The 27,441-nt window shown below is 45.1% G+C and overlaps 21 non-coding genes across 21 annotated transcripts; all 21 read left to right on the top strand.

Moving 5' to 3' along the window:
* Positions 1-702: 702 nt before the first annotated feature.
* On the top strand, positions 703-893 carry LOC141185022 (U2 spliceosomal RNA). Its single transcript, XR_012259723.1, has one exon. It is a non-coding gene; the product is annotated as a U2 spliceosomal RNA (small nuclear RNA).
* Positions 894-2,013: 1,120 nt separating this feature from the next.
* LOC141184159 (U2 spliceosomal RNA) lies at positions 2,014-2,204 on the top strand. Its single transcript, XR_012258941.1, has one exon. It is a non-coding gene; the product is annotated as a U2 spliceosomal RNA (small nuclear RNA).
* Positions 2,205-3,326: 1,122 nt separating this feature from the next.
* On the top strand, positions 3,327-3,517 carry LOC141190392 (U2 spliceosomal RNA). The gene has a single exon (XR_012264419.1). It is a non-coding gene; the product is annotated as a U2 spliceosomal RNA (small nuclear RNA).
* Positions 3,518-4,638: 1,121 nt separating this feature from the next.
* On the top strand, positions 4,639-4,829 carry LOC141190391 (U2 spliceosomal RNA). Its single transcript, XR_012264418.1, has one exon. It is a non-coding gene; the product is annotated as a U2 spliceosomal RNA (small nuclear RNA).
* A 1,123-nt stretch (positions 4,830-5,952) lies between these two features.
* On the top strand, positions 5,953-6,143 carry LOC141190390 (U2 spliceosomal RNA). Its single transcript, XR_012264417.1, has one exon. It is a non-coding gene; the product is annotated as a U2 spliceosomal RNA (small nuclear RNA).
* A 1,121-nt stretch (positions 6,144-7,264) lies between these two features.
* Positions 7,265-7,455, top strand: LOC141190389 (U2 spliceosomal RNA). Its single transcript, XR_012264416.1, has one exon. It is a non-coding gene; the product is annotated as a U2 spliceosomal RNA (small nuclear RNA).
* A 1,121-nt stretch (positions 7,456-8,576) lies between these two features.
* On the top strand, positions 8,577-8,767 carry LOC141190388 (U2 spliceosomal RNA). The gene has a single exon (XR_012264415.1). It is a non-coding gene; the product is annotated as a U2 spliceosomal RNA (small nuclear RNA).
* A 1,121-nt stretch (positions 8,768-9,888) lies between these two features.
* Positions 9,889-10,079, top strand: LOC141190387 (U2 spliceosomal RNA). The gene has a single exon (XR_012264414.1). It is a non-coding gene; the product is annotated as a U2 spliceosomal RNA (small nuclear RNA).
* A 1,122-nt stretch (positions 10,080-11,201) lies between these two features.
* Positions 11,202-11,392, top strand: LOC141190385 (U2 spliceosomal RNA). Its single transcript, XR_012264412.1, has one exon. It is a non-coding gene; the product is annotated as a U2 spliceosomal RNA (small nuclear RNA).
* A 1,121-nt stretch (positions 11,393-12,513) lies between these two features.
* LOC141190384 (U2 spliceosomal RNA) lies at positions 12,514-12,704 on the top strand. The gene has a single exon (XR_012264411.1). It is a non-coding gene; the product is annotated as a U2 spliceosomal RNA (small nuclear RNA).
* A 1,122-nt stretch (positions 12,705-13,826) lies between these two features.
* Positions 13,827-14,017, top strand: LOC141190383 (U2 spliceosomal RNA). The gene has a single exon (XR_012264410.1). It is a non-coding gene; the product is annotated as a U2 spliceosomal RNA (small nuclear RNA).
* Positions 14,018-15,138: 1,121 nt separating this feature from the next.
* Positions 15,139-15,329, top strand: LOC141190382 (U2 spliceosomal RNA). The gene has a single exon (XR_012264409.1). It is a non-coding gene; the product is annotated as a U2 spliceosomal RNA (small nuclear RNA).
* A 1,120-nt stretch (positions 15,330-16,449) lies between these two features.
* LOC141190381 (U2 spliceosomal RNA) lies at positions 16,450-16,640 on the top strand. The gene has a single exon (XR_012264408.1). It is a non-coding gene; the product is annotated as a U2 spliceosomal RNA (small nuclear RNA).
* Positions 16,641-17,760: 1,120 nt separating this feature from the next.
* Positions 17,761-17,951, top strand: LOC141190380 (U2 spliceosomal RNA). The gene has a single exon (XR_012264407.1). It is a non-coding gene; the product is annotated as a U2 spliceosomal RNA (small nuclear RNA).
* Positions 17,952-19,072: 1,121 nt separating this feature from the next.
* On the top strand, positions 19,073-19,263 carry LOC141190379 (U2 spliceosomal RNA). Its single transcript, XR_012264406.1, has one exon. It is a non-coding gene; the product is annotated as a U2 spliceosomal RNA (small nuclear RNA).
* A 1,120-nt stretch (positions 19,264-20,383) lies between these two features.
* LOC141190378 (U2 spliceosomal RNA) lies at positions 20,384-20,574 on the top strand. The gene has a single exon (XR_012264405.1). It is a non-coding gene; the product is annotated as a U2 spliceosomal RNA (small nuclear RNA).
* Positions 20,575-21,695: 1,121 nt separating this feature from the next.
* On the top strand, positions 21,696-21,886 carry LOC141190377 (U2 spliceosomal RNA). The gene has a single exon (XR_012264404.1). It is a non-coding gene; the product is annotated as a U2 spliceosomal RNA (small nuclear RNA).
* Positions 21,887-23,008: 1,122 nt separating this feature from the next.
* LOC141190375 (U2 spliceosomal RNA) lies at positions 23,009-23,199 on the top strand. Its single transcript, XR_012264403.1, has one exon. It is a non-coding gene; the product is annotated as a U2 spliceosomal RNA (small nuclear RNA).
* A 1,122-nt stretch (positions 23,200-24,321) lies between these two features.
* Positions 24,322-24,512, top strand: LOC141185070 (U2 spliceosomal RNA). Its single transcript, XR_012259766.1, has one exon. It is a non-coding gene; the product is annotated as a U2 spliceosomal RNA (small nuclear RNA).
* A 1,114-nt stretch (positions 24,513-25,626) lies between these two features.
* Positions 25,627-25,817, top strand: LOC141184899 (U2 spliceosomal RNA). The gene has a single exon (XR_012259611.1). It is a non-coding gene; the product is annotated as a U2 spliceosomal RNA (small nuclear RNA).
* Positions 25,818-26,937: 1,120 nt separating this feature from the next.
* On the top strand, positions 26,938-27,128 carry LOC141190373 (U2 spliceosomal RNA). The gene has a single exon (XR_012264401.1). It is a non-coding gene; the product is annotated as a U2 spliceosomal RNA (small nuclear RNA).
* Positions 27,129-27,441: the final 313 nt, after the last annotated feature.

Here is a 27,441-nt window from a genome sequence, read left to right as displayed (position 1 = left end):
GAGCTAACAGGTATGTGAGCTGGTTACTCTGCTGCGCTTAAAATTTCTTTTTTGGTTTGCTACAATGCCTTTTCTGAAACGTTGTCTCCCTCTGCTGGAACACTGACTTCTTCCATTTAATGCCTGCAGACTATAAAAGAGAAACCAACCCAAAAAGTTTGGTTGATTAGTCTGTGGCATTCTTTTAAACTGTTGCTTATGGCGGTCTCTGTGAGCTTCTCAGTGACATTCAGCCATCCAGGTATCCCGCCTGCAGTAGACGGAATGTGGCAATGGAACGCTGGCTGCGCGTGTCATAATAGGCTCTGAGCCTTTATATACCTGCGCACAGCAGTAGCCACCTTCAGTCTGCTGCTGGACAGCCAGCAGCAGCAGCAGGAGAGGTAATTAATCAGCAACCCTCCTGCTAAGGGTAGACAGCTGCTCGTTCCACCCCCCCCCCGCCTTAATTGGTTCTCCTCCCTTCCAACGGTGTTGAGGCGGGTGGGAACAGCCGGGGGTTGAGGGTACTGTGCTAAAAGAGGTGGAGTTATGCAGATCTAAAACGCGTGGATTGCAGCAGCAGCAAGCCGAAAAGTGCAGGCATGTGAGGGATCTAGAGGTTGACAGCATGTCTTCTTAACGGGAGTCCAGGTGGCCATCTCCACAAATGGACTTTTCAGAATCCTTGGGTGGCACCGTAGTCGGAAACCAATTCTGGTTATCGCTTCCCGGCCTTTTGGCTAAGATCAAGTGTAGTATCTGTTCTTATCAGTTTAATATCTGATACGTCCCCTATCTGGGGACCATATATTAAATGGATTTTTAGAACAGGGAGATGGAAAAAGAGCTTGCTCTGTCCACTCCACGCATTGACCTGGTATTGCAGTATCTCCAGGACCGGTGCACCCCTTCTTTAATGCAGTTTCTAAAATCAGAAAGAATTGAATTCAATGCTTTTTGTTCATTTTGCTTGTTTGTCGGATTTTGGGATGGACTCTTTGGCTTTGCTTTTCTTCTCCTCATTGGATTTTTCATGTTAAAAGTTGCAGAAGCCAGATGACAAGCTCATTTTGGTTCAACTTCAGCAACTGTGCATTGCATTGCCATGTAATGTAATGTAATGCAATGCTATCTATCTAGCTCTCCCTCTATACTTCCTTTTGGATAAACAGACATATTAGGCAAGCATTTTGGAGCTTTCACCTAAATAACTACAGGTGGTGAGATAAGCTGCACAATATAATTGACCTTTCAGTATATTGTTGCACACACACCATCTATTTAGCAAATGCCCTTGTTATCAACAGCAGCCTTTTAAACTCACCTGAGCTAACAGGTATGTGAGCTGGTTACTCTGCTGCGCTTAAAATTTCTTTTTTGGTTTGCTACAATGCCTTTTCTGAAACGTTGTCTCCCTCTGCTGGAACACTGACTTCTTTCATTTAATGCCTGCAGACTATAAAAGAGAAACCAACCCAAAAAGTTTGGTTGATTAGTCTGTGGCATTCTTTTAAACTGTTGCTTATGGCGGTCTCTGTGAGCTTCTCAGTGACATTCAGCCATCCAGGTATCCCGCCTGCAGTAGACGGAATGTGGCAATGGAACGCTGGCTGCGCGTGTCATAATAGGCTCTGAGCCTTTATATACCTGCGCACAGCAGCAGCCACCTTCAGTCTGCTGCTGGACAGCCAGCAGCAGCAGCAGCAGGAGAGGTAATTAATCAGCAACCCTCCTGCTAAGGGTAGACAGCTGCTCGTTCCACCCCCCCCCCGCCTTAATTGGTTCTCCTCCCTTCCAACGGTGTTGAGGCGGGTGGGAACAGCCGGGGGTTGAGGGTACTGTGCTAAAAGAGGTGGAGTTATGCAGATCTAAAACGCGTGGATTGCAGCAGCAGCAAGCCGAAAAGTGCAGGCATGTGAGGGATCTAGAGGTTGACAGCATGTCTTCTTAACGGGAGTCCAGGTGGCCATCTCCACAAATGGACTTTTCAGAATCCTTGGGTGGCACCGTAGTCGGAAACCAATTCTGGTTATCGCTTCTCGGCCTTTTGGCTAAGATCAAGTGTAGTATCTGTTCTTATCAGTTTAATATCTGATACGTCCCCTATCTGGGGACCATATATTAAATGGATTTTTAGAACAGGGAGATGGAAAAAGAGCTTGCTCTGTCCACTCCACGCATTGACCTGGTATTGCAGTATCTCCAGGACCGGTGCACACCTTCTTTAATGCAGTTTCTAAAATCAGAAAGAATTGAATTCAATGCTTTTTGTTCATTTTGCTTGTTTGTCGGATTTTGGGATGGACTCTTTGGCTTTGCTTTTCTTCTCCTCATTGGATTTTTCATGTTAAAAGTTGCAGAAGCCAGATGACAAGCTCATTTTGGTTCAACTTCAGCAACTGTGCATTGCATTGCCATGTAATGTAATGTAATGCAATGCTATCTATCTAGCTCTCCCTCTATACTTCCTTTTGGATAAACAGACATATTAGGCAAGCATTTTGGAGCTTTCACCTAAATAACTACAGGTGGTGAGATAAGCTGCACAATATAATTGACCTTTCAGTATATTGTTGCACACACACCATCTATTTAGCAAATGCCCTTGTTATCAACAGCAGCCTTTTAAACTCACCTGAGCTAACAGGTATGTGAGCTGGTTACTCTGCTGCGCTTAAAATTTATTTTTTTTTGGTTTGCTACAATGCCTTTTCTGAAACGTTGTCTCCCTCTGCTGGAACACTGACTTCTTTCATTTAATGCCTGCAGACTATAAAAGAGAAACCAACCCAAAAAGTTTGGTTGATTAGTCTGTGGCATTCTTTTAAACTGTTGCTTATGGCGGTCTCTGTGAGCTTCTCAGTGACATTCAGCCATCCAGGTATCCCGCCTGCAGTAGACGGAATGTGGCAATGGAACGCTGGCTGCGCGTGTCATAATAGGCTCTGAGCCTTTATATACCTGCGCACAGCAGCAGCCACCTTCAGTCTGCTGCTGGACAGCCAGCAGCAGCAGCAGCAGGAGAGGTAATTAATCAGCAACCCTCCTGCTAAGGGTAGACAGCTGCTCGTTCCACCCCCCCCCGCCTTAATTGGTTCTCCTCCCTTCCAACGGTGTTGAGGCGGGTGGGAACAGCCGGGGGTTGAGGGTACTGTGCTAAAAGAGGTGGAGTTATGCAGATCTAAAACGCGTGGATTGCAGCAGCAGCAAGCCGAAAAGTGCAGGCATGTGAGGGATCTAGAGGTTGACAGCATGTCTTCTTAACGGGAGTCCAGGTGGCCATCTCCACAAATGGACTTTTCAGAATCCTTGGGTGGCACCGTAGTCGGAAACCAATTCTGGTTATCGCTTCTCGGCCTTTTGGCTAAGATCAAGTGTAGTATCTGTTCTTATCAGTTTAATATCTGATACGTCCCCTATCTGGGGACCATATATTAAATGGATTTTTAGAACAGGGAGATGGAAAAAGAGCTTGCTCTGTCCACTCCACGCATTGACCTGGTATTGCAGTATCTCCAGGACCGGTGCACCCCTTCTTTAATGCAGTTTCTAAAATCAGAAAGAATTGAATTCAATGCTTTTTGTTCATTTTGCTTGTTTGTCGGATTTTGGGATGGACTCTTTGGCTTTGCTTTTCTTCTCCTCATTGGATTTTTCATGTTAAAAGTTGCAGAAGCCAGATGACAAGCTCATTTTGGTTCAACTTCAGCAACTGTGCATTGCATTGCCATGTAATGTAATGTAATGCAATGCTATCTATCTAGCTCTCCCTCTATACTTCCTTTTGGATAAACAGACATATTAGGCAAGCATTTTGGAGCTTTCACCTAAATAACTACAGGTGGTGAGATAAGCTGCACAATATAATTGACCTTTCAGTATATTGTTGCACACACACCATCTATTTAGCAAATGCCCTTGTTATCAACAGCAGCCTTTTAAACTCACCTGAGCTAACAGGTATGTGAGCTGGTTACTCTGCTGCGCTTAAAATTTCTTTTTTGGTTTGCTACAATGCCTTTTCTGAAACGTTGTCTCCCTCTGCTGGAACACTGACTTCTTTCATTTAATGCCTGCAGACTATAAAAGAGAAACCAACCCAAAAAGTTTGGTTGATTAGTCTGTGGCATTCTTTTAAACTGTTGCTTATGGCGGTCTCTGTGAGCTTCTCAGTGACATTCAGCCATCCAGGTATCCCGCCTGCAGTAGACGGAATGTGGCAATGGAACGCTGGCTGCGCGTGTCATAATAGGCTCTGAGCCTTTATATACCTGCGCACAGCAGCAGCCACCTTCAGTCTGCTGCTGGACAGCCAGCAGCAGCAGCAGCAGGAGAGGTAATTAATCAGCAACCCTCCTGCTAAGGGTAGACAGCTGCTCGTTCCACCCCCCCCCCCGCCTTAATTGGTTCTCCTCCCTTCCAACGGTGTTGAGGCGGGTGGGAACAGCCGGGGGTTGAGGGTACTGTGCTAAAAGAGGTGGAGTTATGCAGATCTAAAACGCGTGGATTGCAGCAGCAGCAAGCCGAAAAGTGCAGGCATGTGAGGGATCTAGAGGTTGACAGCATGTCTTCTTAACGGGAGTCCAGGTGGCCATCTCCACAAATGGACTTTTCAGAATCCTTGGGTGGCACCGTAGTCGGAAACCAATTCTGGTTATCGCTTCTCGGCCTTTTGGCTAAGATCAAGTGTAGTATCTGTTCTTATCAGTTTAATATCTGATACGTCCCCTATCTGGGGACCATATATTAAATGGATTTTTAGAACAGGGAGATGGAAAAAGAGCTTGCTCTGTCCACTCCACGCATTGACCTGGTATTGCAGTATCTCCAGGACCGGTGCACCCCTTCTTTAATGCAGTTTCTAAAATCAGAAAGAATTGAATTCAATGCTTTTTGTTCATTTTGCTTGTTTGTCGGATTTTGGGATGGACTCTTTGGCTTTGCTTTTCTTCTCCTCATTGGATTTTTCATGTTAAAAGTTGCAGAAGCCAGATGACAAGCTCATTTTGGTTCAACTTCAGCAACTGTGCATTGCATTGCCATGTAATGTAATGTAATGCAATGCTATCTATCTAGCTCTCCCTCTATACTTCCTTTTGGATAAACAGACATATTAGGCAAGCATTTTGGAGCTTTCACCTAAATAACTACAGGTGGTGAGATAAGCTGCACAATATAATTGACCTTTCAGTATATTGTTGCACACACACCATCTATTTAGCAAATGCCCTTGTTATCAACAGCAGCCTTTTAAACTCACCTGAGCTAACAGGTATGTGAGCTGGTTACTCTGCTGCGCTTAAAATTTATTTTTTTTTGGTTTGCTACAATGCCTTTTCTGAAACGTTGTCTCCCTCTGCTGGAACACTGACTTCTTTAATTTAATGCCTGCAGACTATAAAAGAGAAACCAACCCAAAAAGTTTGGTTGATTAGTCTGTGGCATTCTTTTAAACTGTTGCTTATGGCGGTCTCTGTGAGCTTCTCAGTGACATTCAGCCATCCAGGTATCCCGCCTGCAGTAGACGGAATGTGGCAATGGAACGCTGGCTGCGCGTGTCATAATAGGCTCTGAGCCTTTATATACCTGCGCACAGCAGCAGCCACCTTCAGTCTGCTGCTGGACAGCCAGCAGCAGCAGCAGCAGGAGAGGTAATTAATCAGCAACCCTCCTGCTAAGGGTAGACAGCTGCTCGTTCCACCCCCCCCCCGCCTTAATTGGTTCTCCTCCCTTCCAACGGTGTTGAGGCGGGTGGGAACAGCCGGGGGTTGAGGGTACTGTGCTAAAAGAGGTGGAGTTATGCAGATCTAAAACGCGTGGATTGCAGCAGCAGCAAGCCGAAAAGTGCAGGCATGTGAGGGATCTAGAGGTTGACAGCATGTCTTCTTAACGGGAGTCCAGGTGGCCATCTCCACAAATGGACTTTTCAGAATCCTTGGGTGGCACCGTAGTCGGAAACCAATTCTGGTTATCGCTTCTCGGCCTTTTGGCTAAGATCAAGTGTAGTATCTGTTCTTATCAGTTTAATATCTGATACGTCCCCTATCTGGGGACCATATATTAAATGGATTTTTAGAACAGGGAGATGGAAAAAGAGCTTGCTCTGTCCACTCCACGCATTGACCTGGTATTGCAGTATCTCCAGGACCGGTGCACCCCTTCTTTAATGCAGTTTCTAAAATCAGAAAGAATTGAATTCAATGCTTTTTGTTCATTTTGCTTGTTTGTCGGATTTTGGGATGGACTCTTTGGCTTTGCTTTTCTTCTCCTCATTGGATTTTTCATGTTAAAAGTTGCAGAAGCCAGATGACAAGCTCATTTTGGTTCAACTTCAGCAACTGTGCATTGCATTGCCATGTAATGTAATGTAATGCAATGCTATCTATCTAGCTCTCCCTCTATACTTCCTTTTGGATAAACAGACATATTAGGCAAGCATTTTGGAGCTTTCACCTAAATAACTACAGGTGGTGAGATAAGCTGCACAATATAATTGACCTTTCAGTATATTGTTGCACACACACCATCTATTTAGCAAATGCCCTTGTTATCAACAGCAGCCTTTTAAACTCACCTGAGCTAACAGGTATGTGAGCTGGTTACTCTGCTGCGCTTAAAATTTCTTTTTTGGTTTGCTACAATGCCTTTTCTGAAACGTTGTCTCCCTCTGCTGGAACACTGACTTCTTTCATTTAATGCCTGCAGACTATAAAAGAGAAACCAACCCAAAAAGTTTGGTTGATTAGTCTGTGGCATTCTTTTAAACTGTTGCTTATGGCGGTCTCTGTGAGCTTCTCAGTGACATTCAGCCATCCAGGTATCCCGCCTGCAGTAGACGGAATGTGGCAATGGAACGCTGGCTGCGCGTGTCATAATAGGCTCTGAGCCTTTATATACCTGCGCACAGCAGCAGCCACCTTCAGTCTGCTGCTGGACAGCCAGCAGCAGCAGCAGCAGGAGAGGTAATTAATCAGCAACCCTCCTGCTAAGGGTAGACAGCTGCTCGTTCCACCCCCCCCCCCGCCTTAATTGGTTCTCCTCCCTTCCAACGGTGTTGAGGCGGGTGGGAACAGCCGGGGGTTGAGGGTACTGTGCTAAAAGAGGTGGAGTTATGCAGATCTAAAACGCGTGGATTGCAGCAGCAGCAAGCCGAAAAGTGCAGGCATGTGAGGGATCTAGAGGTTGACAGCATGTCTTCTTAACGGGAGTCCAGGTGGCCATCTCCACAAATGGACTTTTCAGAATCCTTGGGTGGCACCGTAGTCGGAAACCAATTCTGGTTATCGCTTCTCGGCCTTTTGGCTAAGATCAAGTGTAGTATCTGTTCTTATCAGTTTAATATCTGATACGTCCCCTATCTGGGGACCATATATTAAATGGATTTTTAGAACAGGGAGATGGAAAAAGAGCTTGCTCTGTCCACTCCACGCATTGACCTGGTATTGCAGTATCTCCAGGACCGGTGCACCCCTTCTTTAATGCAGTTTCTAAAATCAGAAAGAATTGAATTCAATGCTTTTTGTTCATTTTGCTTGTTTGTCGGATTTTGGGATGGACTCTTTGGCTTTGCTTTTCTTCTCCTCATTGGATTTTTCATGTTAAAAGTTGCAGAAGCCAGATGACAAGCTCATTTTGGTTCAACTTCAGCAACTGTGCATTGCATTGCCATGTAATGTAATGTAATGCAATGCTATCTATCTAGCTCTCCCTCTATACTTCCTTTTGGAAAAACAGACATATTAGGCAAGCATTTTGGAGCTTTCACCTAAATAACTACAGGTGGTGAGATAAGCTGCACAATATAATTGACCTTTCAGTATATTGTTGCACACACACCATCTATTTAGCAAATGCCCTTGTTATCAACAGCAGCCTTTTAAACTCACCTGAGCTAACAGGTATGTGAGCTGGTTACTCTGCTGCGCTTAAAATTTCTTTTTTGGTTTGCTACAATGCCTTTTCTGAAACGTTGTCTCCCTCTGCTGGAACACTGACTTCTTTCATTTAATGCCTGCAGACTATAAAAGAGAAACCAACCCAAAAAGTTTGGTTGATTAGTCTGTGGCATTCTTTTAAACTGTTGCTTATGGCGGTCTCTGTGAGCTTCTCAGTGACATTCAGCCATCCAGGTATCCCGCCTGCAGTAGACGGAATGTGGCAATGGAACGCTGGCTGCGCGTGTCATAATAGGCTCTGAGCCTTTATATACCTGCGCACAGCAGCAGCCACCTTCAGTCTGCTGCTGGACAGCCAGCAGCAGCAGCAGCAGGAGAGGTAATTAATCAGCAACCCTCCTGCTAAGGGTAGACAGCTGCTCGTTCCACCCCCCCCCCCGCCTTAATTGGTTCTCCTCCCTTCCAACGGTGTTGAGGCGGGTGGGAACAGCCGGGGGTTGAGGGTACTGTGCTAAAAGAGGTGGAGTTATGCAGATCTAAAACGCGTGGATTGCAGCAGCAGCAAGCCGAAAAGTGCAGGCATGTGAGGGATCTAGAGGTTGACAGCATGTCTTCTTAACGGGAGTCCAGGTGGCCATCTCCACAAATGGACTTTTCAGAATCCTTGGGTGGCACCGTAGTCGGAAACCAATTCTGGTTATCGCTTCTCGGCCTTTTGGCTAAGATCAAGTGTAGTATCTGTTCTTATCAGTTTAATATCTGATACGTCCCCTATCTGGGGACCATATATTAAATGGATTTTTAGAACAGGGAGATGGAAAAAGAGCTTGCTCTGTCCACTCCACGCATTGACCTGGTATTGCAGTATCTCCAGGACCGGTGCACCCCTTCTTTAATGCAGTTTCTAAAATTAGAAAGAATTGAATTCAATGCTTTTTGTTCATTTTGCTTGTTTGTCGGATTTTGGGATGGACTCTTTGGCTTTGCTTTTCTTCTCCTCATTGGATTTTTCATGTTAAAAGTTGCAGAAGCCAGATGACAAGCTCATTTTGGTTCAACTTCAGCAACTGTGCATTGCATTGCCATGTAATGTAATGTAATACAATGCTATCTATCTAGCTCTCCCTCTATACTTCCTTTTGGATAAACAGACATATTAGGCAAGCATTTTGGAGCTTTCACCTAAATAACTACAGGTGGTGAGATAAGCTGCACAATATAATTGACCTTTCAGTATATTGTTGCACATACACCATCTATTTAGCAAATGCCCTTGTTATCAACAGCAGCCTTTTAAACTCACCTGAGCTAACAGGTATGTGAGCTGGTTACTCTGCTGCGCTTAAAATTTCTTTTTTGGTTTGCTACAATGCCTTTTCTGAAACGTTGTCTCCCTCTGCTGGAACACTGACTTCTTTCATTTAATGCCTGCAGACTATAAAAGAGAAACCAACCCAAAAAGTTTGGTTGATTAGTCTGTGGCATTCTTTTAAACTGTTGCTTATGGCGGTCTCTGTGAGCTTCTCAGTGACATTCAGCCATCCAGGTATCCCGCCTGCAGTAGACGGAATGTGGCAATGGAACGCTGGCTGCGCGTGTCATAATAGGCTCTGAGCCTTTATATACCTGCGCACAGCAGCAGCCACCTTCAGTCTGCTGCTGGACAGCCAGCAGCAGCAGCAGCAGGAGAGGTAATTAATCAGCAACCCTCCTGCTAAGGGTAGACAGCTGCTCGTTCCACCCCCCCCCCCGCCTTAATTGGTTCTCCTCCCTTCCAACGGTGTTGAGGCGGGTGGGAACAGCCGGGGGTTGAGGGTACTGTGCTAAAAGAGGTGGAGTTATGCAGATCTAAAACGCGTGGATTGCAGCAGCAGCAAGCCGAAAAGTGCAGGCATGTGAGGGATCTAGAGGTTGACAGCATGTCTTCTTAACGGGAGTCCAGGTGGCCATCTCCACAAATGGACTTTTCAGAATCCTTGGGTGGCACCGTAGTCGGAAACCAATTCTGGTTATCGCTTCTCGGCCTTTTGGCTAAGATCAAGTGTAGTATCTGTTCTTATCAGTTTAATATCTGATACGTCCCCTATCTGGGGACCATATATTAAATGGATTTTTAGAACAGGGAGATGGAAAAAGAGCTTGCTCTGTCCACTCCACGCATTGACCTGGTATTGCAGTATCTCCAGGACCGGTGCACCCCTTCTTTAATGCAGTTTCTAAAATCAGAAAGAATTGAATTCAATGCTTTTTGTTCATTTTGCTTGTTTGTCGGATTTTGGGATGGACACTTTGGCTTTGCTTTTCTTCTCCTCATTGGATTTTTCATGTTAAAAGTTGCAGAAGCCAGATGACAAGCTCATTTTGGTTCAACTTCAGCAACTGTGCATTGCATTGCCATGTAATGTAATGTAATGCAATGCTATCTATCTAGCTCTCCCTCTATACTTCCTTTTGGATAAACAGACATATTAGGCAAGCATTTTGGAGCTTTCACCTAAATAACTACAGGTGGTGAGATAAGCTGCACAATATAATTGACCTTTCAGTATATTGTTGCACACACACCATCTATTTAGCAAATGCCCTTGTTATCAACAGCAGCCTTTTAAACTCACCTGAGCTAACAGGTATGTGAGCTGGTTACTCTGCTGCGCTTAAAATTTCTTTTTTGGTTTGCTACAATGCCTTTTCTGAAACATTGTCTCCCTCTGCTGGAACACTGACTTCTTTCATTTAATGCCTGCAGACTATAAAAGAGAAACCAACCCAAAAAGTTTGGTTGATTAGTCTGTGGCATTCTTTTAAACTGTTGCTTATGGCGGTCTCTGTGAGCTTCTCAGTGACATTCAGCCATCCAGGTATCCCGCCTGCAGTAGACGGAATGTGGCAATGGAACGCTGGCTGCGCGTGTCATAATAGGCTCTGAGCCTTTATATACCTGCGCACAGCAGCAGCCACCTTCAGTCTGCTGCTGGACAGCCAGCAGCAGCAGCAGCAGGAGAGGTAATTAATCAGCAACCCTCCTGCTAAGGGTAGACAGCTGCTCGTTCCACCCCCCCCCCCCGCCTTAATTGGTTCTCCTCCCTTCCAACGGTGTTGAGGCGGGTGGGAACAGCCGGGGGTTGAGGGTACTGTGCTAAAAGAGGTGGAGTTATGCAGATCTAAAACGCGTGGATTGCAGCAGCAGCAAGCCGAAAAGTGCAGGCATGTGAGGGATCTAGAGGTTGACAGCATGTCTTCTTAACGGGAGTCCAGGTGGCCATCTCCACAAATGGACTTTTCAGAATCCTTGGGTGGCACCGTAGTCGGAAACCAATTCTGGTTATCGCTTCTCGGCCTTTTGGCTAAGATCAAGTGTAGTATCTGTTCTTATCAGTTTAATATCTGATACGTCCCCTATCTGGGGACCATATATTAAATGGATTTTTAGAACAGGGAGATGGAAAAAGAGCTTGCTCTGTCCACTCCACGCATTGACCTGGTATTGCAGTATCTCCAGGACCGGTGCACCCCTTCTTTAATGCAGTTTCTAAAATCAGAAAGAATTGAATTCAATGCTTTTTGTTCATTTTGCTTGTTTGTCGGATTTTGGGATGGACTCTTTGGCTTTGCTTTTCTTCTCCTCATTGGATTTTTCATGTTAAAAGTTGCAGAAGCCAGATGACAAGCTCATTTTGGTTCAACTTCAGCAACTGTGCATTGCATTGCCATGTAATGTAATGTAATGCAATGCTATCTATATAGCTCTCCCTCTATACTTCCTTTTGGATAAACAGACATATTAGGCAAGCATTTTGGAGCTTTCACCTAAATAACTACAGGTGGTGAGATAAGCTGCACAATATAATTGACCTTTCAGTATATTGTTGCACACACACCATCTATTTAGCAAATGCCCTTGTTATCAACAGCAGCCTTTTAAACTCACCTGAGCTAACAGGTATGTGAGCTGGTTACTCTGCTGCGCTTAAAATTTCTTTTTTGGTTTGCTACAATGCCTTTTCTGAAACGTTGTCTCCCTCTGCTGGAACACTGACTTCTTTCATTTAATGCCTGCAGACTATAAAAGAGAAACCAACCCAAAAAGTTTGGTTGATTAGTCTGTGGCATTCTTTTAAACTGTTGCTTATGGCGGTCTCTGTGAGCTTCTCAGTGACATTCAGCCATCCAGGTATCCCGCCTGCAGTAGACGGAATGTGGCAATGGAACGCTGGCTGCGCGTGTCATAATAGGCTCTGAGCCTTTATATACCTGCGCACAGCAGCAGCCACCTTCAGTCTGCTGCTGGACAGCCAGCAGCAGCAGCAGCAGGAGAGGTAATTAATCAGCAACCCTCCTGCTAAGGGTAGACAGCTGCTCGTTCCACCCCCCCCCCCGCCTTAATTGGTTCTCCTCCCTTCCAACGGTGTTGAGGCGGGTGGGAACAGCCGGGGGTTGAGGGTACTGTGCTAAAAGAGGTGGAGTTATGCAGATCTAAAACGCGTGGATTGCAGCAGCAGCAAGCCGAAAAGTGCAGGCATGTGAGGGATCTAGAGGTTGACAGCATGTCTTCTTAACGGGAGTCCAGGTGGCCATCTCCACAAATGGACTTTTCAGAATCCTTGGGTGGCACCGTAGTCGGAAACCAATTCTGGTTATCGCTTCTCGGCCTTTTGGCTAAGATCAAGTGTAGTATCTGTTCTTATCAGTTTAATATCTGATACGTCCCCTATCTGGGGACCATATATTAAATGGATTTTTAGAACAGGGAGATGGAAAAAGAGCTTGCTCTGTCCACTCCACGCATTGACCTGGTATTGCAGTATCTCCAGGACCGGTGCACCCCTTCTTTAATGCAGTTTCTAAAATCAGAAAGAATTGAATTCAATGCTTTTTGTTCATTTTGCTTGTTTGTCGGATTTTGGGATGGACACTTTGGCTTTGCTTTTCTTCTCCTCATTGGATTTTTCATGTTAAAAGTTGCAGAAGCCAGATGACAAGCTCATTTTGGTTCAACTTCAGCAACTGTGCATTGCATTGCCATGTAATGTAATGTAATGCAATGCTATCTATCTAGCTCTCCCTCTATACTTCCTTTTGGATAAACAGACATATTAGGCAAGCATTTTGGAGCTTTCACCTAAATAACTACAGGTGGTGAGATAAGCTGCACAATATAATTGACCTTTCAGTATATTGTTGCACACACACCATCTATTTAGCAAATGCCCTTGTTATCAACAGCAGCCTTTTAAACTCACCTGAGCTAACAGGTATGTGAGCTGGTTACTCTGCTGCGCTTAAAATTTCTTTTTTGGTTTGCTACAATGCCTTTTCTGAAACATTGTCTCCCTCTGCTGGAACACTGACTTCTTTCATTTAATGCCTGCAGACTATAAAAGAGAAACCAACCCAAAAAGTTTGGTTGATTAGTCTGTGGCATTCTTTTAAACTGTTGCTTATGGCGGTCTCTGTGAGCTTCTCAGTGACATTCAGCCATCCAGGTATCCCGCCTGCAGTAGACGGAATGTGGCAATGGAACGCTGGCTGCGCGTGTCATAATAGGCTCTGAGCCTTTATATACCTGCGCACAGCAGCAGCCACCTTCAGTCTGCTGCTGGACAGCCAGCAGCAGCAGCAGCAGGAGAGGTAATTAATCAGCAACCCTCCTGCTAAGGGTAGACAGCTGCTCGTTCCACCCCCCCCCCCCGCCTTAATTGGTTCTCCTCCCTTCCAACGGTGTTGAGGCGGGTGGGAACAGCCGGGGGTTGAGGGTACTGTGCTAAAAGAGGTGGAGTTATGCAGATCTAAAACGCGTGGATTGCAGCAGCAGCAAGCCGAAAAGTGCAGGCATGTGAGGGATCTAGAGGTTGACAGCATGTCTTCTTAACGGGAGTCCAGGTGGCCATCTCCACAAATGGACTTTTCAGAATCCTTGGGTGGCACCGTAGTCGGAAACCAATTCTGGTTATCGCTTCTCGGCCTTTTGGCTAAGATCAAGTGTAGTATCTGTTCTTATCAGTTTAATATCTGATACGTCCCCTATCTGGGGACCATATATTAAATGGATTTTTAGAACAGGGAGATGGAAAAAGAGCTTGCTCTGTCCACTCCACGCATTGACCTGGTATTGCAGTATCTCCAGGACCGGTGCACCCCTTCTTTAATGCAGTTTCTAAAATCAGAAAGAATTGAATTCAATGCTTTTTGTTCATTTTGCTTGTTTGTCGGATTTTGGGATGGACTCTTTGGCTTTGCTTTTCTTCTCCTCATTGGATTTTTCATGTTAAAAGTTGCAGAAGCCAGATGACAAGCTCATTTTGGTTCAACTTCAGCAACTGTGCATTGCATTGCCATGTAATGTAATGTAATGCAATGCTATCTATATAGCTCTCCCTCTATACTTCCTTTTGGATAAACAGACATATTAGGCAAGCATTTTGGAGCTTTCACCTAAATAACTACAGGTGGTGAGATAAGCTGCACAATATAATTGACCTTTCAGTATATTGTTGCACACACACCATCTATTTAGCAAATGCCCTTGTTATCAACAGCAGCCTTTTAAACTCACCTGAGCTAACAGGTATGTGAGCTGGTTACTCTGCTGCGCTTAAAATTTCTTTTTTGGTTTGCTACAATGCCTTTTCTGAAACGTTGTCTCCCTCTGCTGGAACACTGACTTCTTTCATTTAATGCCTGCAGACTATAAAAGAGAAACCAACCCAAAAAGTTTGGTTGATTAGTCTGTGGCATTCTTTTAAACTGTTGCTTATGGCGGTCTCTGTGAGCTTCTCAGTGACATTCAGCCATCCAGGTATCCCGCCTGCAGTAGACGGAATGTGGCAATGGAACGCTGGCTGCGCGTGTCATAATAGGCTCTGAGCCTTTATATACCTGCGCACAGCAGCAGCCACCTTCAGTCTGCTGCTGGACAGCCAGCAGCAGCAGCAGCAGGAGAGGTAATTAATCAGCAACCCTCCTGCTAAGGGTAGACAGCTGCTCGTTCCACCCCCCCCCCCGCCTTAATTGGTTCTCCTCCCTTCCAACGGTGTTGAGGCGGGTGGGAACAGCCGGGGGTTGAGGGTACTGTGCTAAAAGAGGTGGAGTTATGCAGATCTAAAACGCGTGGATTGCAGCAGCAGCAAGCCGAAAAGTGCAGGCATGTGAGGGATCTAGAGGTTGACAGCATGTCTTCTTAACGGGAGTCCAGGTGGCCATCTCCACAAATGGACTTTTCAGAATCCTTGGGTGGCACCGTAGTCGGAAACCAATTCTGGTTATCGCTTCTCGGCCTTTTGGCTAAGATCAAGTGTAGTATCTGTTCTTATCAGTTTAATATCTGATACGTCCCCTATCTGGGGACCATATATTAAATGGATTTTTAGAACAGGGAGATGGAAAAAGAGCTTGCTCTGTCCACTCCACGCATTGACCTGGTATTGCAGTATCTCCAGGACCGGTGCACCCCTTCTTTAATGCAGTTTCTAAAATCAGAAAGAATTGAATTCAATGCTTTTTGTTCATTTTGCTTGTTTGTCGGATTTTGGGATGGACTCTTTGGCTTTGCTTTTCTTCTCCTCATTGGATTTTTCATGTTAAAAGTTGCAGAAGCCAGATGACAAGCTCATTTTGGTTCAACTTCAGCAACTGTGCATTGCATTGCCATGTAATGTAATGTAATGCAATGCTATCTATCTAGCTCTCCCTCTATACTTCCTTTTGGATAAACAGACATATTAGGCAAGCATTTTGGAGCTTTCACCTAAATAACTACAGGTGGTGAGATAAGCTGCACAATATAATTGACCTTTCAGTATATTGTTGCACACACAACATCTATTTAGCAAATGCCCTTGTTATCAACAGCAGCCTTTTAAACTCACCTGAGCTAACAGGTATGTGAGCTGGTTACTCTGCTGCGCTTAAAATTTCTTTTTTGGTTTGCTACAATGCCTTTTCTGAAACGTTGTCTCCCTCTGCTGGAACACTGACTTCTTTCATTTAATGCCTGCAGACTATAAAAGAGAAACCAACCCAAAAAGTTTGGTTGATTAGTCTGTGGCATTCTTTTAAACTGTTGCTTATGGCGGTCTCTGTGAGCTTCTCAGTGACATTCAGCCATCCAGGTATCCCGCCTGCAGTAGACGGAATGTGGCAATGGAACGCTGGCTGCGCGTGTCATAATAGGCTCTGAGCCTTTATATACCTGCGCACAGCAGCAGCCACCTTCAGTCTGCTGCTGGACAGCCAGCAGCAGCAGCAGCAGGAGAGGTAATTAATCAGCAACCCTCCTGCTACGGGTAGACAGCTGCTCGTTCCACCCCCCCCCCGCCTTAATTGGTTCTCCTCCCTTCCAACGGTGTTGAGGCGGGTGGGAACAGCCGGGGGTTGAGGGTACTGTGCTAAAAGAGGTGGAGTTATGCAGATCTAAAACGCGTGGATTGCAGCAGCAGCAAGCCGAAAAGTGCAGGCATGTGAGGGATCTAGAGGTTGACAGCATGTCTTCTTAACGGGAGTCCAGGTGGCCATCTCCACAAATGGACTTTTCAGAATCCTTGGGTGGCACCGTAGTCGGAAACCAATTCTGGTTATCGCTTCTCGGCCTTTTGGCTAAGATCAAGTGTAGTATCTGTTCTTATCAGTTTAATATCTGATACGTCCCCTATCTGGGGACCATATATTAAATGGATTTTTAGAACAGGGAGATGGAAAAAGAGCTTGCTCTGTCCACTCCACGCATTGACCTGGTATTGCAGTATCTCCAGGACCGGTGCACCCCTTCTTTAATGCAGTTTCTAAAATCAGAAAGAATTGAATTCAATGCTTTTTGTTCATTTTGCTTGTTTGTCGGATTTTGGGATGGACTCTTTGGCTTTGCTTTTCTTCTCCTCATTGGATTTTTCATGTTAAAAGTTGCAGAAGCCAGATGACAAGCTCATTTTGGTTCAACTTCAGCAACTGTGCATTGCATTGCCATGTAATGTAATGTAATGCAATGCTATCTATCTAGCTCTCCCTCTATACTTCCTTTTGGATAAACAGACATATTAGGCAAGCATTTTGGAGCTTTCACCTAAATAACTACAGGTGGTGAGATAAGCTGCACAATATAATTGACCTTTCAGTATATTGTTGCACACACACCATCTATTTAGCAAATGCCCTTGTTATCAACAGCAGCCTTTTAAACTCACCTGAGCTAACAGGTATGTGAGCTGGTTACTCTGCTGCGCTTAAAATTTCTTTTTTGGTTTGCTACAATGCCTTTTCTGAAACGTTGTCTCCCTCTGCTGGAACACTGACTTCTTTCATTTAATGCCTGCAGACTATAAAAGAGAAACCAACCCAAAAAGTTTGGTTGATTAGTCTGTGGCATTCTTTTAAACTGTTGCTTATGGCGGTCTCTGTGAGCTTCTCAGTGACATTCAGCCATCCAGGTATCCCGCCTGCAGTAGACGGAATGTGGCAATGGAACGCTGGCTGCGCGTGTCATAATAGGCTCTGAGCCTTTATATACCTGCGCACAGCAGCAGCCACCTTCAGTCTGCTGCTGGACAGCCAGCAGCAGCAGCAGCAGGAGAGGTAATTAATCAGCAACCCTCCTGCTAAGGGTAGACAGCTGCTCGTTCCCCCCCCCCCCCGCCTTAATTGGTTCTCCTCCCTTCCAACGGTGTTGAGGCGGGTGGGAACAGCCGGGGGTTGAGGGTACTGTGCTAAAAGAGGTGGAGTTATGCAGATCTAAAACGCGTGGATTGCAGCAGCAGCAAGCCGAAAAGTGCAGGCATGTGAGGGATCTAGAGGTTGACAGCATGTCTTCTTAACGGGAGTCCAGGTGGCCATCTCCACAAATGGACTTTTCAGAATCCTTGGGTGGCACCGTAGTCGGAAACCAATTCTGGTTATCGCTTCTCGGCCTTTTGGCTAAGATCAAGTGTAGTATCTGTTCTTATCAGTTTAATATCTGATACGTCCCCTATCTGGGGACCATATATTAAATGGATTTTTAGAACAGGGAGATGGAAAAAGAGCTTGCTCTGTCCACTCCACGCATTGACCTGGTATTGCAGTATCTCCAGGACCGGTGCACCCCTTCTTTAATGCAGTTTCTAAAATCAGAAAGAATTGAATTCAATGCTTTTTGTTCATTTTGCTTGTTTGTCGGATTTTGGGATGGACTCTTTGGCTTTGCTTTTCTTCTCCTCATTGGATTTTTCATGTTAAAAGTTGCAGAAGCCAGATGACAAGCTCATTTTGGTTCAACTTCAGCAACTGTGCATTGCATTGCCATGTAATGTAATGTAATGCAATGCTATCTATCTAGCTCTCCCTCTATACTTCCTTTTGGATAAACAGACATATTAGGCAAGCATTTTGGAGCTTTCACCTAAATAACTACAGGTGGTGAGATAAGCTGCACAATATAATTGACCTTTCAGTATATTGTTGCACACACACCATCTATTTAGCAAATGCCCTTGTTATCAACAGCAGCCTTTTAAACTCACCTGAGCTAACAGGTATGTGAGCTGGTTACTCTGCTGCGCTTAAAATTTCTTTTTTGGTTTGCTACAATGCCTTTTCTGAAACGTTGTCTCCCTCTGCTGGAACACTGACTTCTTTCATTTAATGCCTGCAGACTATAAAAGAGAAACCAACCCAAAAAGTTTGGTTGATTAGTCTGTGGCATTCTTTTAAACTGTTGCTTATGGCGGTCTCTGTGAGCTTCTCAGTGACATTCAGCCATCCAGGTATCCCGCCTGCAGTAGACGGAATGTGGCAATGGAACGCTGGCTGCGCGTGTCATAATAGGCTCTGAGCCTTTATATACCTGCGCACAGCAGCAGCCACCTTCAGTCTGCTGCTGGACAGCCAGCAGCAGCAGCAGCAGGAGAGGTAATTAATCAGCAACCCTCCTGCTAAGGGTAGACAGCTGCTCGTTCCACCCCCCCCCCCGCCTTAATTGGTTCTCCTCCCTTCCAACGGTGTTGAGGCGGGTGGGAACAGCCGGGGGTTGAGGGTACTGTGCTAAAAGAGGTGGAGTTATGCAGATCTAAAATGCGTGGATTGCAGCAGCAGCAAGCCGAAAAGTGCAGGCATGTGAGGGATCTAGAGGTTGACAGCATGTCTTCTTAACGGGAGTCCAGGTGGCCATCTCCACAAATGGACTTTTCAGAATCCTTGGGTGGCACCGTAGTCGGAAACCAATTCTGGTTATCGCTTCTCGGCCTTTTGGCTAAGATCAAGTGTAGTATCTGTTCTTATCAGTTTAATATCTGATACGTCCCCTATCTGGGGACCATATATTAAATGGATTTTTAGAACAGGGAGATGGAAAAAGAGCTTGCTCTGTCCACTCCACGCATTGACCTGGTATTGCAGTATCTCCAGGACCGGTGCACCCCTTCTTTAATGCAGTTTCTAAAATCAGAAAGAATTGAATTCAATGCTTTTTGTTCATTTTGCTTGTTTGTCGGATTTTGGTATGGACTCTTTGGCTTTGCTTTTCTTCTCCTCATTGGATTTTTCATGTTAAAAGTTGCAGAAGCCAGATGACAAGCTCATTTTGGTTCAACTTCAGCAACTGTGCATTGCATTGCCATGTAATGTAATGTAATGCAATGCTATCTATCTAGCTCTCCCTCTATACTTCCTTTTGGATAAACAGACATATTGGGCAAGCATTTTGGAGCTTTCACCTAAATAACTACAGGTGGTGAGATAAGCTGCACAATATAATTGACCTTTCAGTATATTGTTGCACACACACCATCTATTTAGCAAATGCCCTTGTTATCAACAGCAGCCTTTTAAACTCACCTGAGCTAACAGGTATGTGAGCTGGTTACTCTGCTGCGCTTAAAATTTCTTTTTTGGTTTGCTACAATGCCTTTTCTGAAACGTTGTCTCCCTCTGCTGGAACACTGACTTCTTTCATTTAATGCCTGCAGACTATAAAAGAGAAACCAACCCAAAAAGTTTGGTTGATTAGTCTGTGGCATTCTTTTAAACTGTTGCTTATGGCGGTCTCTGTGAGCTTCTCAGTGACATTCAGCCATCCAGGTATCCCGCCTGCAGTAGACGGAATGTGGCAATGGAACGCTGGCTGCGCGTGTCATAATAGGCTCTGAGCCTTTATATACCTGCGCACAGCAGCAGCCACCTTCAGTCTGCTGCTGGACAGCCAGCAGCAGCAGCAGCAGGAGAGGTAATTAATCAGCAACCCTCCTGCTAAGGGTAGACAGCTGCTCGTTCCACCCCCCCCCCGCCTTAATTGGTTCTCCTCCCTTCCAACGGTGTTGAGGCGGGTGGGAACAGCCGGGGGTTGAGGGTACTGTGCTAAAAGAGGTGGAGTTATGCAGATCTAAAATGCGTGGATTGCAGCAGCAGCAAGCCGAAAAGTGCAGGCATGTGAGGGATCTAGAGGTTGACAGCATGTCTTCTTAACGGGAGTCCAGGTGGCCATCTCCACAAATGGACTTTTCAGAATCCTTGGGTGGCACCGTAGTCGGAAACCAATTCTGGTTATCGCTTCTCGGCCTTTTGGCTAAGATCAAGTGTAGTATCTGTTCTTATCAGTTTAATATCTGATACGTCCCCTATCTGGGGACCATATATTAAATGGATTTTTAGAACAGGGAGATGGAAAAAGAGCTTGCTCTGTCCACTCCACGCATTGACCTGGTATTGCAGTATCTCCAGGACCGGTGCACCCCTTCTTTAATGCAGTTTCTAAAATCAGAAAGAATTGAATTCAATGCTTTTTGTTCATTTTGCTTGTTTGTCGGATTTTGGTATGGACTCTTTGGCTTTGCTTTTCTTCTCCTCATTGGATTTTTCATGTTAAAAGTTGCAGAAGCCAGATGACAAGCTCATTTTGGTTCAACTTCAGCAACTGTGCATTGCATTGCCATGTAATGTAATGTAATGCAATGCTATCTATCTAGCTCTCCCTCTATACTTCCTTTTGGATAAACAGACATATTGGGCAAGCATTTTGGAGCTTTCACCTAAATAACTACAGGTGGTGAGATAAGCTGCACAATATAATTGACCTTTCAGTATATTGTTGCACACACACCATCTATTTAGCAAATGCCCTTGTTATCAACAGCAGCCTTTTAAACTCACCTGAGCTAACAGGTATGTGAGCTGGTTACTCTGCTGCGCTTAAAATTTCTTTTTTGGTTTGCTACAATGCCTTTTCTGAAACGTTGTCTCCCTCTGCTGGAACACTGACTTCTTTCATTTAATGCCTGCAGACTATAAAAGAGAAACCAACCCAAAAAGTTTGGTTGATTAGTCTGTGGCATTCTTTTAAACTGTTGCTTATGGCGGTCTCTGTGAGCTTCTCAGTGACATTCAGCCATCCAGGTATCCCGCCTGCAGTAGACGGAATGTGGCAATGGAACGCTGGCTGCGCGTGTCATAATAGGCTCTGAGCCTTTATATACCTGCGCACAGCAGCAGCCACCTTCAGTCTGCTGCTGGACAGCCAGCAGCAGCAGCAGCAGGAGAGGTAATTAATCAGCAACCCTCCTGCTAAGGGTAGACAGCTGCTCGTTCCACCCCCCCCCCCGCCTTAATTGGTTCTCCTCCCTTCCAACGGTGTTGAGGCGGGTGGGAACAGCCGGGGGTTGAGGGTACTGTGCTAAAAGAGGTGGAGTTATGCAGATCTAAAACGCGTGGATTGCAGCAGCAGCAAGCCGAAAAGTGCAGGCATGTGAGGGATCTAGAGGTTGACAGCATGTCTTCTTAACGGGAGTCCAGGTGGCCATCTCCACAAATGGACTTTTCAGAATCCTTGGGTGGCACCGTAGTCGGAAACCAATTCTGGTTATCGCTTCTCGGCCTTTTGGCTAAGATCAAGTGTAGTATCTGTTCTTATCAGTTTAATATCTGATACGTCCCCTATCTGGGGACCATATATTAAATGGATTTTTAGAACAGGGAGATGGAAAAAGAGCTTGCTCTGTCCACTCCACGCATTGACCTGGTATTGCAGTATCTCCAGGACCGGTGCACCCCTTCTTTAATGCAGTTTCTAAAATCAGAAAGAATTGAATTCAATGCTTTTTGTTCATTTTGCTTGTTTGTCGGATTTTGGGATGGACTCTTTGGCTTTGCTTTTCTTCTCCTCATTGGATTTTTCATGTTAAAAGTTGCAGAAGCCAGATGACAAGCTCATTTTGGTTCAACTTCAGCAACTGTGCATTGCATTGCCATGTAATGTAATGTAATGCAATGCTATCTATCTAGCTCTCCCTCTATACTTCCTTTTGGATAAACAGACATATTAGGCAAGCATTTTGGAGCTTTCACCTAAATAACTACAGGTGGTGAGATAAGCTGCACAATATAATTGACCTTTCAGTATATTGTTGCACACACACCATCTATTTAGCAAATGCCCTTGTTATCAACAGCAGCCTTTTAAACTCACCTGAGCTAACAGGTATGTGAGCTGGTTACTCTGCTGCGCTTAAAATTTCTTTTTTGGTTTGCTACAATGCCTTTTCTGAAACGTTGTCTCCCTCTGCTGGAACACTGACTTCTTTCATTTAATGCCTGCAGACTATAAAAGAGAAACCAACCCAAAAAGTTTGGTTGATTAGTCTGTGGCATTCTTTTAAACTGTTGCTTATGGCGGTCTCTGTGAGCTTCTCAGTGACATTCAGCCATCCAGGTATCCCGCCTGCAGTAGACGGAATGTGGCAATGGAACGCTGGCTGCGCGTGTCATAATAGGCTCTGAGCCTTTATATACCTGCGCACAGCAGCAGCCACCTTCAGTCTGCTGCTGGACAGCCAGCAGCAGCAGCAGCAGGAGAGGTAATTAATCAGCAACCCTCCTGCTAAGGGTAGACAGCTGCTCGTTCCACCCCCCCCCCCCGCCTTAATTGGTTCTCCACCTTTCCAACGGTGTTGAGGCGGGTGGGAACAGCCGGGGGTTGAGGGTACTGTGCTAAAAGAGGTGGAGTTATGCAGATCTAAAACGCGTGGATTGCAGCAGCAGCAAGCCGAAAAGTGCAGGCATGTGAGGGATCTAGAGGTTGACAGCATGTCTTCTTAACGGGAGTCCAGGTGGCCATCTCCACAAATGGACTTTTCAGAATCCTTGGGTGGCACCGTAGTCGGAAACCAATTCTGGTTATCGCTTCTCGGCCTTTTGGCTAAGATCAAGTGTAGTATCTGTTCTTATCAGTTTAATATCTGATACGTCCCCTATCTGGGGACCATATATTAAATGGATTTTTAGAACAGGGAGATGGAAAAAGAGCTTGCTCTGTCCACTCCACGCATTGACCTGGTATTGCAGTATCTCCAGGACCGGTGCACCCCTTCTTTAATGCAGTTTCTAAAATCAGAAAGAATTGAATTCAATGCTTTTTGTTCATTTTGCTTGTTTGTCGGATTTTGGGATGGACTCTTTGGCTTTGCTTTTCTTCTCCTCATTGGATTTTTCATGTTAAAAGTTGCAGAAGCCAGATGACAAGCTCATTTTGGTTCAACTTCAGCAACTGTGCATTGCATTGCCATGTAATGTAATGTAATGCAATGCTATCTATCTAGCTCTCCCTCTATACTTCCTTTTGGATAAACAGACATATTAGGCAAGCATTTTGGAGCTTTCACCTAAATAACTACAGGTGGTGAGATAAGCTGCACAATATAATTGACCTTTCAGTATATTGTTGCACACACACCATCTATTTAGCAAATGCCCTTGTTATCAACAGCAGCCTTTTAAACTCACCTGAGCTAACAGGTATGTGAGCTGGTTACTCTGCTGCGCTTAAAATTTCTTTTTTGGTTTGCTACAATGCCTTTTCTGAAACGTTGTCTCCCTCTGCTGGAACACTGACTTCTTTCATTTAATGCCTGCAGACTATAAAAGAGAAACCAACCCAAAAAGTTTGGTTGATTAGTCTGTGGCATTCTTTTAAACTGTTGCTTATGGCGGTCTCTGTGAGCTTCTCAGTGACATTCAGCCATCCAGGTATCCCGCCTGCAGTAGACGGAATGTGGCAATGGAACGCTGGCTGCGCGTGTCATAATAGGCTCTGAGCCTTTATATACCTGCGCACAGCAGCAGCCACCTTCAGTCTGCTGCTGGACAGCCAGCAGCAGCAGCAGCAGCAGGAGAGGTAATTAATCAGCAACCCTCCTGCTAAGGGTAGACAGCTGCTCGTTCCACCCCCCCCCGCCTTAATTGGTTCTCCTCCCTTCCAACGGTGTTGAGGCGGGTGGGAACAGCCGGGGGTTGAGGGTACTGTGCTAAAAGAGATGGAGTTATGCAGATCTAAAACGCGTGGATTGCAGCAGCAGCAAGCCGAAAAGTGCAGGCATGTGAGGGATCTAGAGGTTGACAGCATGTCTTCTTAACGGGAGTCCAGGTGGCCATCTCCACAAATGGACTTTTCAGAATCCTTGGGTGGCACCGTAGTCGGAAACCAATTCTGGTTATCGCTTCTCGGTCTTTTGGCTAAGATCAAGTGTAGTATCTGTTCTTATCAGTTTAATATCTGATACGTCCCCTATCTGGGGACCATATATTAAATGGATTTTTAGAACAGGGAGATGGAAAAAGAGCTTGCTCTGTCCACTCCACGCATTGACCTGGTATTGCAGTATCTCCAGGACCGGTGCACCCCTTCTTTAATGCAGTTTCTAAAATCAGAAAGAATTGAATTCAATGCTTTTTGTTCATTTTGCTTGTTTGTCGGATTTTGGGATGGACTCTTTGGCTTTGCTTTTCTTCTCCTCATTGGATTTTTCATGTTAAAAGTTGCAGAAGCCAGATGACAAGCTCATTTTGGTTCAACTTCAGCAACTGTGCATTGCATTACCATGTAATGTAATGTAATGCAATGCTATCTATCTAGCTCTCCCTCTATACTTCCTTTTGGATAAACAGACATATTAGGCAAGCATTTTGGAGCTTTCACCTAAATAACTACAGGTGGTGAGATAAGCTGCACAATATAATTGACCTTTCAGTATATTGTTGCACACACACCATCTATTTAGCAAATGCCCTTGTTATCAACAGCAGCCTTTTAAACTCACCTGAGCTAACAGGTATGTGAGCTGGTTACTCTGCTGCGCTTAAAATTTCTTTTTTGGTTTGCTACAATGCCTTTTCTGAAACGTTGTCTCCCTCTGCTGGAACACTGACTTCTTTCATTTAATGCCTGCAGACTATAAAAGAGAAACCAACCCAAAAAGTTTGGTTGATTAGTCTGTGGCATTCTTTTAAACTGTTGCTTATGGCGGTCTCTGTGAGCTTCTCAGTGACATTCAGCCATCCAGGTATCCCGCCTGCAGTAGACGGAATGTGGCAATGGAACGCTGGCTGCGCGTGTCATAATAGGCTCTGAGCCTTTATATACCTGCGCACAGCAGCAGCCACCTTCAGTCTGCTGCTGGACAGCCAGCAGCAGCAGGAGAGGTAATTAATCAGCAACCCTCCTGCTAAGGGTAGACAGCTGCTCGTTCCACCCCCCCCCCGCCTGAATTGGTTCTCCTCCCTTCCAACGGTGTTGAGGCGGGTGGGAACAGCAGGGGGTTGAGGGTACTGTGCTAAAAGAGGTGGAGTTATGCAGATCTAAAACGCGTGGATTGCAGCAGCAGCAAGCCGAAAAGTGCAGGCATGTGAGGGATCTAGAGGTTGACAGCATGTCTTCTTAACGGGAGTCCAGGTGGCCATCTCCACAAATGGACTTTTCAGAATCCTTGGGTGGCACCGTAGTCGGAAACCAATTCTGGTTATCGCTTCTCGGCCTTTTGGCTAAGATCAAGTGTAGTATCTGTTCTTATCAGTTTAATATCTGATACGTCCCCTATCTGGGGACCATATATTAAATGGATTTTTAGAACAGGGATATGGAAAAAGAGCTTGCTCTGTCCACTCCACGCATTGACCTGGTATTGCAGTATCTCCAGGACCGGTGCACCCCTTCTTTAATGCAGTTTCTAAAATCAGAAAGAATTGAATTCAATGCTTTTTGTTCATTTTGCTTGTTTGTCGGATTTTGGGATGGACTCTTTGGCTTTGCTTTTCTTCTCCTCATTGGATTTTTCATGTTAAAAGTTGCAGAAGCCAGATGACAAGCTCATTTTGGTTCAACTTCAGCAACTGTGCATTGCATTGCCATGTAATGTAATGTAATGCAATGCTATCTATCTAGCTCTCCCTCTATGCTTCCTTTTGGATAAACAGACATATTAGGCAAGCATTTTGGAGCTTTCACCTAAATAACTACAGGTGGTGAGATAAGCTGCACAATATAATTGACCTTTCAGTATATTGTTGCACACACACCATCTATTTAGCAAATGCCCTTGTTATCAACAGCAGCCTTTTAAACTCACCTGAGCTAACAGGTATGTGAGCTGGTTACTCTGCTGCGCTTAAAATTTCTTTTTTGGTTTGCTACAATGCCTTTTCTGAAACGTTGTCTCCCTCTGCTGGAACACTGACTTCTTTCATTTAATGCCTGCAGACTATAAAAGAGAAACCAACCCAAAAAGTTTGGTTGATTAGTCTGTGGCATTCTTTTAAACTGTTGCTTATGGCGGTCTCTGTGAGCTTCTCAGTGACATTCAGCCATCCAGGTATCCCGCCTGCAGTAGACGGAATGTGGCAATGGAACGCTGGCTGCGCGTGTCATAATAGGCTCTGAGCCTTTATATACCTGCGCACAGCAGCAGCCACCTTCAGTCTGCTGCTGGACAGCCAGCAGCAGCAGCAGCAGGAGAGGTAATTAATCAGCAACCCTCCTGCTAAGGGTAGACAGCTGCTCGTTCCACCCCCCCCCCGCCTTAATTGGTTCTCCTCCCTTCCAACGGTGTTGAGGCGGGTGGGAACAGCCGGGGGTTGAGGGTACTGTGCTAAAAGAGGTGGAGTTATGCAGATCTAAAACGCGTGGATTGAAGCAGCAGCAAGCCGAAAAGTGCAGGCATGTGAGGGATCTAGAGGTTGACAGCATGTCTTCTTAACGGGAGTCCAGGTGGCCATCTCCACAAATGGACTTTTCAGAATCCTTGGGTGGCACCGTAGTCGGAAACCAATTCTGGTTATCGCTTCTCGGCCTTTTGGCTAAGATCAAGTGTAGTATCTGTTCTTATCAGTTTAATATCTGATACGTCCCCTATCTGGGGACCATATATTAAATGGATTTTTAGAACAGGGAGATGGAAAAAGAGCTTGCTCTGTCCACTCCACGCATTGACCTGGTATTGCAGTATCTCCAGGACCGGTGCACCCCTTCTTTAATGCAGTTTCTAAAATCAGAAAGAATTGAATTCAATGCTTTTTGTTCATTTTGCTTGTTTGTCGGATTTTGGGATGGACTCTTTGGCTTTGCTTTTCTTCTCCTCATTGGATTTTTCATGTTAAAAGTTGCAGAAGCCAGATGACAAGCTCATTTTGGTTCAACTTCAGCAACTGTGCATTGCATTGCCATGTAATGTAATATAATGCAATGCTATCTATCTAGCTCTCCCTCTATACTTCCTTTTGGATAAACAGACATATTAGGCAAGCATTTTGGAGCTTTCACCTAAATAACTACAGGTGGTGA

Source organism: Phyllobates terribilis, unplaced genomic scaffold, assembly GCF_046119375.1.
Source record: "Phyllobates terribilis strain yellow unplaced genomic scaffold, ASM4611937v1 Scaffold_40__1_contigs__length_11209783, whole genome shotgun sequence".
NCBI classification, from domain to species: Eukaryota; Metazoa; Chordata; class Amphibia; order Anura; family Dendrobatidae; genus Phyllobates; species Phyllobates terribilis.
Note: the sequence above shows the minus strand (reverse complement) of the source record. Positions and strands in the feature narration are given on the sequence as shown.